Source organism: Bidens hawaiensis, unplaced genomic scaffold, assembly GCF_021521415.1.
Source record: "Bidens hawaiensis isolate Kalapana, Puna unplaced genomic scaffold, B.hawaiensis_p1.1 tig00041055_1, whole genome shotgun sequence".
Lineage (NCBI taxonomy): Eukaryota > Viridiplantae > Streptophyta > Magnoliopsida > Asterales > Asteraceae > Bidens > Bidens hawaiensis.
In genome coordinates this window covers 59,992-73,737 of record NW_027505689.1, presented here as the reverse complement: position 1 = coordinate 73,737, position 13,746 = coordinate 59,992, and positions in this window count along the sequence as shown.

Sequence of the window (13,746 nt, the reverse complement as noted above, 5' to 3'; positions counted from 1 at the left end):
TTTCAACGTTTCTTCACACATAGAAATTTACATTCGTACCCATTTTATTAAAAACTCATTAAATCCCTGAACCTATTAATTACAAAAATCCCACAAGGAATGTTGGCCATCGATCAATCTAATCAAGGGTTGCAAATCATTTCTCGTACTTCTCGCAATAAAATGACTTCTCTCCTGAACTATCCCATATATATATATATATATATATATAATACTTGGTCCAGTTAGACGTCGCCAAATGAACAATCATAGTCCACCGTTGCCAAACTCTTCTTTTATTATATATATAAATACAATAATTAGTTATAAGTGAAATTTATGTTAACAAATTATAACATAGGTACAAAGCTAAAATGATTGGACTAGGGTTGTTCACGAGCCGAGCTGAACCGAGCGAAGGATTGCTCGTTGGTTGGCTGTTTACAACTGAACCAAACCGAGCGGCTGGAATTTGAACCGAGCGAAAAATGAAACAAGCCAAATCGAATCGAGCATTTTTCGATCGAACATCGTGCGATTCGAGTATTTTTGTTTCCTTTTCTCCTTAAAATTTTCAATAAGAAACAAGTTTAAAAGATGTAAATAATATATTTTGTAAACAAATCAATGTTGTAAAAGTAGGTCTCCAAGGCCGAGTACTCGCTACAAAGTATGGTGCCGAGGAGAGTTTCTTCAACTCCGCCTAATTACTGAGAATCGATCAAATGTGGTCAAACTCAGCCAGAATCACATCTAGTCGGTAAACTTGGACCGATGTTGACTTAAAAAAAAAAGAAAACATAATTCATAGTTCTATAATATATAAAAGGAAAATTGGTTTTAAATAATCCTAATTATACCCTATTGGCAAATAACAGTCTCAACTTAACACTTGGCTGATGGTGATCCCAACTAAAAATGTATTTGTTTATAACGGTCTCCGACTAACGGATGGTTAACTCCTCTCTCCCCCCTCCTCCTATAGAACCGTCACTGCCACCATTCTCAAACCTGTAATTTCTTTATCAAAATCATCTTCCATGGCCTTCTAATTATCCACACTAAAGTTATCCCCAAAATCGAGCACACCAGAATCGTCCCTAGAACGAGTCATCTGCTTCCGTTAACCCTAAACACGTCGGTAATAAAGTTTCAAACCCAGAGGATCTGATTTTCGATCCATATCATAAACCAGTTCTATCTACGATTGAACGATGAGCACTATGCTCGTAATCTCTTGAACCTGAAATTGATCCCTAAGAAGATCGACGACACAACGGTGATGAGTTGAATTGAAATTGACTATGAATTTGGTTAGCTGTAGATACGCGATGCCCATCTGTTGTTGAACCATATGTGGGTTCAATGGAGTGGGTAAATAAATGTTAGCATTCGGGGTTGAAAGGTTTCAACCGTCATGGTTGGGTCAAATGCAGATTAGGGCTTTCGGTGGTGGCTTGTAGGAGAAGGTGATGGCGTCTCGCCGGATAAGGAAGTGGTGGCGGTATTGGACCGAGAAAAAAAGGGAGATGGGTGGGAGTTGTTGTGCTGCAAGAGATGATCGGTTGTGGTGGAGGTGGGTGGTGGCCGGCAATAATGATGACTATGGTGGAGGTAGGTGGCAGCCTTGTTGCCACGCAAGCTATCACATAAGGAATTTTGGACAACTAGGCATGCCATGTAAGCATCAGACTAACGGAGTTAACTGTCGGTTAGTCGCGGACTATTATAAACAAATACACCTTTAGTTGGGACCACCACCAGCCAAGTGTTAAGTTGGTACCGTTATTTGCCAATAGTATATAGTTGGGATTATTTAAAACCAATTTTCTCATATAAAAAAATATCACTTCTTTGGGTTAATTTTTGCAAAATTTAGAATAATTTTGTATTAAAAAATATATATTCTCTTATTTATATCGATATTCACTTATTTTGTTACAAATATTAGCATACTTATAATATTTTGACATATATTTAATATTCAAAAATTAATTTTTTTTATATTCATAATTTTCGAGTACTCCCCGAGTACTCCGATTACACCCAACTCCCTAGTCGGCCTAGGGTCCGCCTAGCGACTTTTGCAACCTTGAAACAAATTAGTAGTTTTTAGACAAACGCAAAATAGGTTGTAAATTTTTAAGAGAAAAAAGTTTCAAGTGAGATATAATGAACATGTAAACACATTTTTAGTATTATGAAAACTTGAATCAAACTAATAAAACTATAAAATTGACAGAATAGGAAAAATTTAAAAAAAGTTTAAAAGATTGTATACTTATATTTTATGTATGTTGTCTATATATTTATATATTTGTTCATATATAATTAAATATAAAATAAATTAAAAATATTCGAACCGAACCGAACCGAGCAGACCTTTGCTCGTTGCTTGGCTCGTTTACAAACCGAATCGAGCAGAGCGGCTCGTTTACAATTGAGCAACAAAATAAGCGAGCATTTTCCGAGTAGTTTCCAAACGAGCGACGAGCCAGTTCGAGCGAAGAACGGTTTGAACGGCCCTAGATGGGACTTACCTTTATAATTTCAAGCCAAACCACGTTGCTTAATGATTAGTACTTTTCGTGTCTTTCTTTCATTTATAAGTTATAAAGTAATTTGTACAAAATTTTTATACTTCCCTTATAATAGGTAATAAATCATTATTCCCCTCTAAAACACATAGGACCTATGGAAACATGTTGAACTCGGTCTGACCCCATCCCCACACTGATTCGTTGGTTAACCAACGAAACAATAAAGCCGGCTGGTTAACCAACATCAATCCATAACATCAAAACCCTCAAGGTTTTTGTGACATGGTTAGACTGGTTGATCCGATCTAGATTTGATTACCTCTTGTCTTCGATCAACTCCATTTTGTCGGTTATTTGTTTTCCAATGAGCAAGGAATCAAAATATGATATGTAAATATGATACAACAAAGTTTTCATTGTTTATATAATGTAATCAACCATACATTCATCCACGGACACACACAACACCATACATTCATTTTCATACATTATTTTTTTTTCCCGTTATGTATCCTACATTCAAGTGACATCGATTAAACAAATATATTCAAAGAATAACATGTAAAAGAAAATTCTGGATACGTAACTACATTGATATGTGCTATTGCTCTATAAATGTACACTCAGTCATTACCATGGATCCCACAGACAATAAATAAAAATGTTGGTTTTCTTTATTAATATCTATAAAAAGAATGGACGGTGATAGCGACGGATGGCAATAGATCGATAAAACTCATTCAAAGCAAAAATCACTTTCGAATTTTTTGGACCTCAATATTTTTAATTGACTTTGTAACTTGTTCTGTTACTAAGAATGTTTGGTTAAGGCCTTAGAGGGCATGAGCATGAGGCCTGAGGGAATCGGTATGATTCCTAATATTAGCGTTTTGTTAATTCACATGTATAAGCAATGTTTTTATAACCGGACTGGTTATTGAATCGACCACTTTATTAGTTCATTTTGTTGGGTCGTATAAAACAGAGCTCAGGAAGTGCTTGATGTTATAATTAAATTTAACATGTGATTATATACTGAAATATTACAAAGATAGAAATATTTTTTAAACTAGATTTCTTTGAATAAAGAAGAAAGTTTTCAAAATATAACATATTAAATGCATTTGAAACGTATTTAGTATGTATATCTAGAACTAGGATACACAGTTTTGGGCCCCACATGTTCGGCATGTCTGGTTTTTGAAACTAAGCGTTTAAGGAAAAAACCCAAATAATCTCTATCTCTATATGCGTAAATGATCTTCTAAAAAACACATGCGCACATGCAGTTTAGAGTGTTGGAAATTATAATATAATAAATAGAAATTAATTTTATGAAACCATTATTATTAGACTTTTTATGTGATAGAAACTTTTAAGTAGAGTTACTTAATGAACTTGATTAGTTTTATTAGAGTTTATGACTCTAATTAAGAGAGATTCTTCACCATCCATGACTCTTGTATATATGGTAGGCTATGAGCTACATTTGAGAGAGTTAGAAAAATTGCAAGGTAGAAAATTCAAGGAAAAATGCATGCATGCATGAAGAGTTATGGGTGAAAAGCTTTGAAGATTATATGTTGGGAACCCATAGAGATGAGTTTATCTACTTGATTTCTCTACCTTTTTTATTCTATTTTTTTCCAAAAGTTTTAACACTACAATTACCCGATGTAACCTCGGGCGTGTGGATATCTCTGACAATACCAACTGCTTCGACTGTTGTACCCTGGTAGACAGTTTTTGTGTTAAAAAACAAACAACACCTAAGACTCTTTGCTTGTTTTCTTTTTTAACTGGCCGGTTACTAGTCATACAATGGACATGACTGAGAGTTAAACCAGATTTTTCAATTTTTTTAATTTTTCATTAAAAGACTTATTTTATGATCATTTAGTACTCAAGACTTCATATTTTTATTTATTTAAGTTTTAACATATAGTTTAAACTACATATTTACACCAAAAAGATAAAAAGTATTTTCATGTTTTGTTAATTTGTTTTGTATTTTATACACACTTCTATATGCACATACTTTTATTTTTATTAATTATTTGTGACGTAAGACGGTTTTTAAATCTGATCTAACCAGTTGACCGATAAGACGATCGATTCACCATCCTGTTCTGTTATGTAAACACTGTTCTCGAGACAAAGAGAAAGATAATAGCTGCTACTATTTTTTTTTCTCAAGTAAGAACAGTTAGATAATAATTATTTGATACAATCTTGTGTTTTAACTTTATTTCAAGTTCTTGTTCAGTAAATAGGAAGTTAAACAATATTATATAAAAAAAATTAGGGAAAATTTCTAAAATAAGCATTTATGAAAATAAATTTCTAGTTTTAGATATCATTTGCAAAAAATTACAGAAATAGGTATTATAAACTAATCGTGACGAGTAGTTTGTAGAACCAATTAAAAGTTTCCGTGTGTCCTTAAACTAACCGTAACGAGCACGTTCACTAATCATTTACTTGTCACGACTAAATAAGTTTCATGTCTCATAATCAACGCCTACGAGTAATTCATAAGTCCTTTAGTCGCGACGACTAGTTTACCCGGTTTGCATTCCCTACACGAGTAGTTTATTAGTTTCATGTCTCGTATTCTACTCGTCACGACTAAAAGACTTATGAATTACTCGTGGGCATTGATTACGAGACATGAAACTTATTTAGTCGTGACGTGTAATTGATTAGTGAACGTGCTTGTTATGGTTAGTTTAAGGACACGTGGCAAATTCTAATTGGTTTCTACAAACTACTAGTCACGACTAGTTTATAATACCTTATTTCTAGGACTTTTTACAAATGATACATAAAAGACTAGTTTATAATACCTTATTTCTAGGACTTTTTACAAATGATACCTAAAACTAGAATTTTGTTTTCCTAAATGCTTATTTTGGTAATTTTCCCAAAAAATTATGTGGTTAGCACCTTGCAGTTGAGCATTGTATATTGGTTTGACCAGCAATGTGTTGTTTTAATTATTACTAATAATAATAATAATAGTAATTACTATTTTTGGCCCATATTTAACTATTTAGTTATGATTAACATAGTATCTCAAGTATCATTTCAATATTCTCAGACCGTCTCAGAAGAATAACATAATTTATTTATGTTTGGGATCGTATGTTTTCAACACCAAAATGATATGTTAACATTGAAGAGTAGGGTTCATAATTGCATTGGTTAAGTGGATGATTTGAGTGGAATTTGGACCAACAAATATGTTTATTTTTTCCTCTACTATATAAACATTTCAACAAATTGATAATAATATTATATATTGTTACTGCAATTCAGATATTATGAAATGTATTAAATAACATAAAACACATTTCATGTGTAAGTAGTGTTGATTTAATAGTAATAAGAGGTTTGGATCATATGGCCTTTTGTAGCTTAACTAAATTAGAGATATACCTATATGATGTATACCTTTTCTTTTGTTCTAATACGTACTTTATTATTATTTTTTTCACAATATTATATTCCACATGTAAAAGTTATGACACACATGATATTAATAGTTACCATATATCTAACCTAGTAAATGTCTTAAGTGCCTTTTAATAAAGTAAACAAAATATGTTAATCATTTATAAAATTAACAAAATTGACATTATTAACAAATAAATAAGTGGTTGCAATTTATATTATTATTTTTTTTTAAACGGCTAACAAACATACAATGCCTAGGTACTTCGTACAGGGTGACCTAATGACAAAAGGTCATCGCCAGCTGGCCAACCCAGCCGTACGGAACCCCTAGGTGCCTCCAAATTATCACCAATTATGGGGAAAACCCAATCGCTCGAAGGCCTATTGATGGTAAAACCTGGACTCCCTCAGGATCGAACTGGAGTCACAAAGATCTCAGCCTTTCTTTATTAAGCCACCCATATCCTCCCATAAGTGCTGTGAGTGAGAAACGCATACTTCCTACCACTACATCATATTCACTACACCAATTTATATTATTATTAGATATAAGAAATCTATACTTAATTTGAAGCAACAAAAGTGTCCAAAAAAAGAGCACACTCATTGAAACATGTTAATGGCGAACAAGGGTACTTTACTTCATATATTTCTTGAAAATGTTAATAGCACTAACCAATGTTTAGCTAAAAGCAAACGTTAGGGAACACCAACCAAATAATTGAAAGTTCATTACCAAACAATTTCTAATGTTAATATCAATCTTATCATATCCGATATAATATAAGAAATTTAGCCAAACTAATGGTTCTTTTATATAATTAAGAAGACAATGTTTTAAGGTAATATAATTTGAGCATTGCTAAGGTTTAAGGATATCCAAACTTCACTTTGGTGGTCACACAATTGAATAATTGATTTTTGAAAACGTTACTTTAGTCGGACAATGAAACAAAGATTTTTCTGAATATTTTTATATGGATTATAAAATACAAAAATTTGTATTAAAAATAGCAATTTAAATATCATAATTGGTGAGGGAAGGGGATCTCCTAGTGTTGATACTCGTATACACAAGTTAGTGATCGTAAAAGCTAATGTAAAAGTGAGTTGAAATATCATTATATCAACTAGTTGATTAATGCACCTTTAAAGGGATGGCAGCCTTGTTATAGTTTTATCATGTGGCAATGATGTTTATTTTATATGGAGCTCACTTGTCCAAAGACATATCAAAATCTCCAATAGTAGCAAGATTTCTAAATGACATCTTTGCAAATGTTGGAGTCATCGCTATCGTCAAATGTACAAAATGTCCTTCGAAGTTTTTTGGAAGCTTTAAAGGACGAAACACTATGTTCCCTTCTTTCATAAGGTATGAACATCTTTTTTGTTTTAAGCAACCTACTAAACATGAAGTAGTAAACACAAGCCTCTCACTCAGTTATGAAAAAAATCAATCTCTTATCAAATAAGGTCGTTTTGCTCTTGCTTAAAGCTACTATGTAGCAACATGATACAAACCAATAGGCTTGGGTTGGTTCAAACTAGAAAGCTACTACATGTAAGTGAATTACATCATTTCCAAGGTGGTAACTTCCACTTCAGATCCCTCATAGACACCGTTTTATAGCATGGTGCCCATTAACCAAAATACCTTGTTGACAAACATTAGTACACTGTTTGAACTTTGAAGGCCACATTTACACCAATAACCAACATTTTCTTTGCACTTTATTTTGAGGCTCCAAAAAATTTACACCCAAGTATAGCCTTTGAATAACGAGCATGTTGCTCCACTTACTAAACACTTGAAATTTAACTATTTGTACTCAATAGTTCATGTCTTGCCAAAGGATGCTCAACCAATATCTTCCTCGCCAGCTTCTCTAATCTCTGTCTCCTCCAAAGCTTCTCAAAGCAATTTGTTCTTTCGAACAACCCCATTAGTAATGACCCAACATTCCTTCTTCCATGTTGCCTCAACTTCCGCCAACATTCACACAACTTCCTTCTTGTTCTCAATTATCGACTTATTCGAATCTTTCAACCTCGCCATAAGCTTCTTGACAAGAACAGCCTTTGACTTAACATATTCCTTGAACAGCCTTTGATTTATTTATTTATTTTATAAAAGTCTTATGAAGTTTATACACAATAACAATTTATTATTATATAATTAGCTGCCCAATTGCATGGGGATGACGGTTAATGCTTGGTTTCCTAAGGTTTCAAGTTCGAAACTTGACTCAAGAGGATTTTTCCATAGTGATGAGTTTCCTCATTGATTATGTTCTTGCGTGAGTAAGGTCAGAAGTTTCAAAATCAATATGGAAGGTTGACATACCGTCTTAAGTTGGTTGCCTGGGTATTAGGGGTGGTTCCAAACCTTATTAAAAAAAATATAAAAAGTTAGCTCGGGCCCGTCTTTATTTATTGGTTTGTTTTCTCCATAACCGGCCCCCATTTTACATCGCCATAGTAACCACTTCTAAAGACACGACTCGTCTCAAATATTTATGATTGGCTATTTTGATGTGGCCTTTTCTTTCGTTGGGGAGATCAACCATATGAAATGGTGTGGGTTGCCTTTCTAACACAAATAATAATGCATTTGGTGGTGAACTTTTGTTTTTGTTTTGGTTAAACACTTAAAACTCTTTAGACCAAAACAACAAATCATATATATATTTATCCTTTTTTTAGTAGTTAGTTCCTTTTTGGGTGTGAACCAAAGAAACAATAGTGAAAATTTGTTTTTTTTTCAATGGGTACTTTTCGTTTAAAACGGATTTAAACAATTGTGTATTTTTTTTGTTTTTATAGGAAAAACGTATAGTTTACTTGCAAACATATATACGGCTGAGTATATATGATTATTAGAATATTTCTGGAGGTATACATTATCTAGAGAGTTAGAGAACTGTATTTTGCGTCCCTATAGTTTAGATGTGGGACCAGGTTGACTCCCTCCAAAAGAATTTGAAACGGTTGACTCCGTGTGGGGTTCGGAAGGGATCAAATGCATCCCTCCATCAAGATTCTTTTATTGAGACGTTAAATCGAGGGGAAAAATGGATGTTCAACCTATATTACAACTCTCACCCTTTATTTCCTTCACCTTACCTAGGAGGTGCAATTTTCGTCCATCTGCTTCTCCCCATCACCGTTGTCATCACTAACAAGACCGTTTTCGATCTTCATCTTTGTCATCACTAACTCCACCTCATTCCCGCTCCAGCTCCATTGTAGCTCCTCTCTGTCGCCGCTCCACCCCGTTCTCGCTCCACCAGTGTCACCGCATGATGTATATAAATTTATATATCTTTTCAGCACTAAAATATCTCTAAGTATAACCTTAAAAAATAAAATGAGCTGATATAGAAAGAAAATGGAGAAAACTGTGAAAACGTACTCAACACACCCATGGTGAAGCAAGGCGTGACCGTGTTAAGAACATTCGAAGAAAAGACAAAATTCAAGAAGTCACAACATGGCCATGTTGACAAGAACAAGAGGAAAAGACAAAATAGAAGATTCTGAAGCTCAACATGGCTTTTTTGATCCTCAACACGACCATGTTGATAATACAAGATAAAAGACAAAATGTGACACTTTCAAGCTCACCACAACCGTGTTCAGAGGTCAACCCGGCCGTATGCTCTCTCCTGCTGTACCATCTGACAACGAGCATTAAATACAATAAGACAAAATGATCAACAAGACCGTGCCCAGCTCAACACGGGACGTGTTGAGTGCATAACTCAGCCTATAAATTGAATGCTCATCCACCACATTGAACACACCTTGAAGAATATTAAAACCACTTCAACCACTACCTTTCTCCATCATTAATAAGAGAATTATCCCATCCATCCACCCTTGAAAGATCAAAGAGATTAAGCTCTTGAAAGAAGTCATTAGCATCAAAGATCAGTCATCCAAATTAGTTAGATTGTTCTAATTTGATCATGTTTGTATCTATTGTTTTGATGTCTAACATTATGTTTATCATTGGCTAAACATTCATAATAACATCTTGGTTTATAATGAATCGTTTAATTGAAATTTAATAGTGTTGGTTAAACATGTGATCGGCTTATAAAAATAAAGGTTATGTTGTAATTATCACTTGATGAGGAATGTTAAAATACTCTTAAAAGATACCCTAAGTGCCGAGCTTGACGATAAGCCGGGGAACTGCCACTCTTATAAGGCATGGGATAATAAAATTTAAAAGAGACACCAAGTACCGAGCTCAATGTTAATTTGGGGAACGGCCATTCTTATAAGGTTTGGTGGAGAAAAAAACATAAATCCTAATATGAATGTGGACCAAATGAAATATTAGTAGTAATTGATTATCTTAAAATGAGAATGTTGACAATGCTGTGAAAACGGATTGTCGATATTCATCTATTAAAATCGGTCAATTACTTGTTAAGTGAGTGTGCAATATAACATATTTTAAACAACTCTTAGGTGGTTATAACATGAGTTCTATAATTTTTCAAAATGTGCAGATTAATACTTGGTAATTGTAACATTTCGGGTTTTCATTTCTTGTAATTGTAACCGTCACCCAACCCGTTTCGTACTCGGGTAATTTCATCAATAAAATCCCGCATGATTTAGTGTGTGTCTATACATACACACACACATTTATTTATTTTGATTTATCTAGAAATCAATAATAACTATCAAATATGTGCATTAATGACCCTAAACTATCAATTTATCAACATTTGTACACACCTCAAAGACCAAGGACCTTTTTGCAAAAATTTAAAAAATCAAACTTCTTCTTCTTTCCCTCCATATCTCTTGGCCGACAACCCACACCCACAACCCATTTCTTGGCCCTTAATTCTCAGGTTTAAGAAAAAATTAATATTGCCAAATCGTTTATTAACCAAATTCGAATCCCGCCGACGATTTAATTGAAGAAACTATGTAAATTGACAGCTAATTCGTCATAATCAAATCCGCGGCATGCTCCATCTTCTTAATCTATAAATACTCGTGTATAATGCAATTCAACTCGTCCACACCTTCCCCTCAATATCACGATTCAAAACCCTAACTTAATTTTACTAAACGAAGCCGTCAAGGTTAGCATTGACATCGAGCTCACCCGTGAATCGTTTTTGGCCATTAACCTTCAATTTGTTAACGTTTACGGTAATTGTTATATGCTTTTAAACCGTTTTTAATCAACAAACAAAACCCCCAAATCAACTACAACAAACAATAATCAATTAAACCATTATGATAATCTAGGGTTTATGATTAGCAACTATGAATGTATATATATTTAAATTGTTGAATGCTAAATGAGCTAGCCACCTGCCTTGATGGCAGCTGCATAAGTGTTAAAACATGAACTGGCTTGGGGGTGCGGGTTCGAACCCCCTAGGCCCGGTTTTGCTTAATTTTTTTTATTACTTTTGTTTTTTTTTCATTTTAATTATATATAATGCTAAAAGAACCCTATTTCGACAAATTCGAAGACCGGAATTATTATTCCCCCCTCATGTTGACCCTTGTTTCGTAATTTATTTTTTTTATTGTATATATATATATATATATATATATATATATATGATGCTTAATCAATCGATCTAGCTTAGAAGTTCAAATAATATTTCTCGCTAATATATGTACATGTATAGCATTTTATCAACAAATTCACGTATATGTTTTCCATCAAAACATATAATATATTACTTTGCGAATATTAAATATTGCTTATTTATTATTTATATTCATTTACTTATAAATATATATATATAGATAAATATGTTATATTTGTTACTTATTTTATTTATCAATCATAAATACCAAATAATAATATTAATACTAATAAATAATTATAGTAATAATAAAAATAAATAATAAATAATATGTATAACAATATAAACCCTAGAAGACTTCAAATCCATTTTAAATCATTTATAAACAAAAATAATGTTGTTAAAAAAACTATTAATATCCTATCAAATCTCAAAACCGTTATATGCCTTGCTAATTCTTTGCTCATTAATTAACATTATCATTAACAATTAGGTCGTTTTTGTTGACGTTTCTCGAGAAGCGCAATCGTTGTCTTCTTAACTTATATCATCATCATAAGGTAAGTAATTCACATCCCCTTTTTTACCATTTTACATTTTGGGAGCGTTACGCATTCACAAATTAAATAAGTTAGCATTTTTACTACAATTTCACTATTTACGTAGATATGCAATTGCTCGATTTGTTGATACGTGTGAATGTGACTATGTTTTTATTTTTGAGTTATGGTTGTTGGTATGATCATCCTCATCCTCATTAGTATGATCATACGCAGCCAGAGTAACTCGACCCGTTGGGATGAGAGAAATGGCCTTTTTATATTATTGTTATACTAGTTGTAGTAGTTCATGTTTATCGCAAGGAATTGTCATTTTGTATACTATTATATGCAAAAATTATGATGACTTGCTCAACTTTATGTTGACAAACCTATCTCTTTCACGCATAATGCAGGTAACTTTTCGGGATGAAGAAAGAAGTTAAAGAATAGTTTGGACCTTAGGATGCATGATGAATAATGATGGATTTTTTTATTATTTAATTGTGATGTTAATTTCGTTTAAAACAATATTGTGTTTTCTGTACTTGAATGATATATGAAATGAATAATTTAAATATTGACACGTGTAATTCAATTAGTGTCTTTTGAGCTATGATACAAATTATGTCGTGCCACGGCATGTTCCGTCGTAGCTTGGGGTGTGACAGATTGGTATCAGAGCCGAATGCTATAAGATAGGTGGTTAGACGTAACGACCTAGTAGCATGCTTAGGGTCCCTATACGTACACCCTACTTGTTTAAATTTTTGTACATAGCTTATCCTATTTAAATTGTTTATCATATACAATTGTACACAAAATCACACACTTATCCCGAGGCTATGCCTCACCCTTAAAATTATTTTCAAAACTTTAGAACAATTTTATAATTCGGAATTTCCTTAAGAAATACCACCTTTTTATTTCCCCTCTGCTTGAGGAAGATTCGTGTGATGGATATGTGGTAACTGGAAGGGGGACACACTTGTTTTGGTTTATCTTTAATTTTGCAAAGAAATTCAACTTCATTTTTTCTTTATTTTTTATTCAAATCTTGGATCCTCTCCTGCGCGATAAGATTATCCGACCTGAGGGTTAAGATTTGGATATTCTGCTTTATTTTCTTGGTGTTTCGTATAAAATCTTGGACTTTCTCGGCGCGATAATACGGGATTATCCGAATTGAGAGTTAAGATTTTATGCAACTTCAACTTATTTTATCTTGTTATTTTTGTTAAAATGGAACCTTATCTGCGTGTAGTAATACCGATCTTAAGGGAAAATTTTAACTTTCTGCTTTATTTTCTTTTCGTTATTTTTGTATGAGTCACAGCTAATCAATTAAATAAGAAAAACGTACATGTGAAATTCAATGTATAAGAGATATGAAACTATGTCTGACAGGTGGGTTCCACATAAGATTTGTGCTTAATTGAACCTTAAAATGTATCGTAAAGTTACAGACGGATCTGTCTAAAGTTTAAAGTGGACAATTATATCTGCAATCTTCTTTGGGTTACGTGCATAATAATGTCAAAATTGAAGTGTAGTCTAGGACGTTTTTAGTCAATATGATTCCCTGCTCAACTCACAAAAATATTTTCTGCTTTTCATTTACTGTGTTTAGTTCTTTACTATTTGAAAATTTTCAAAATA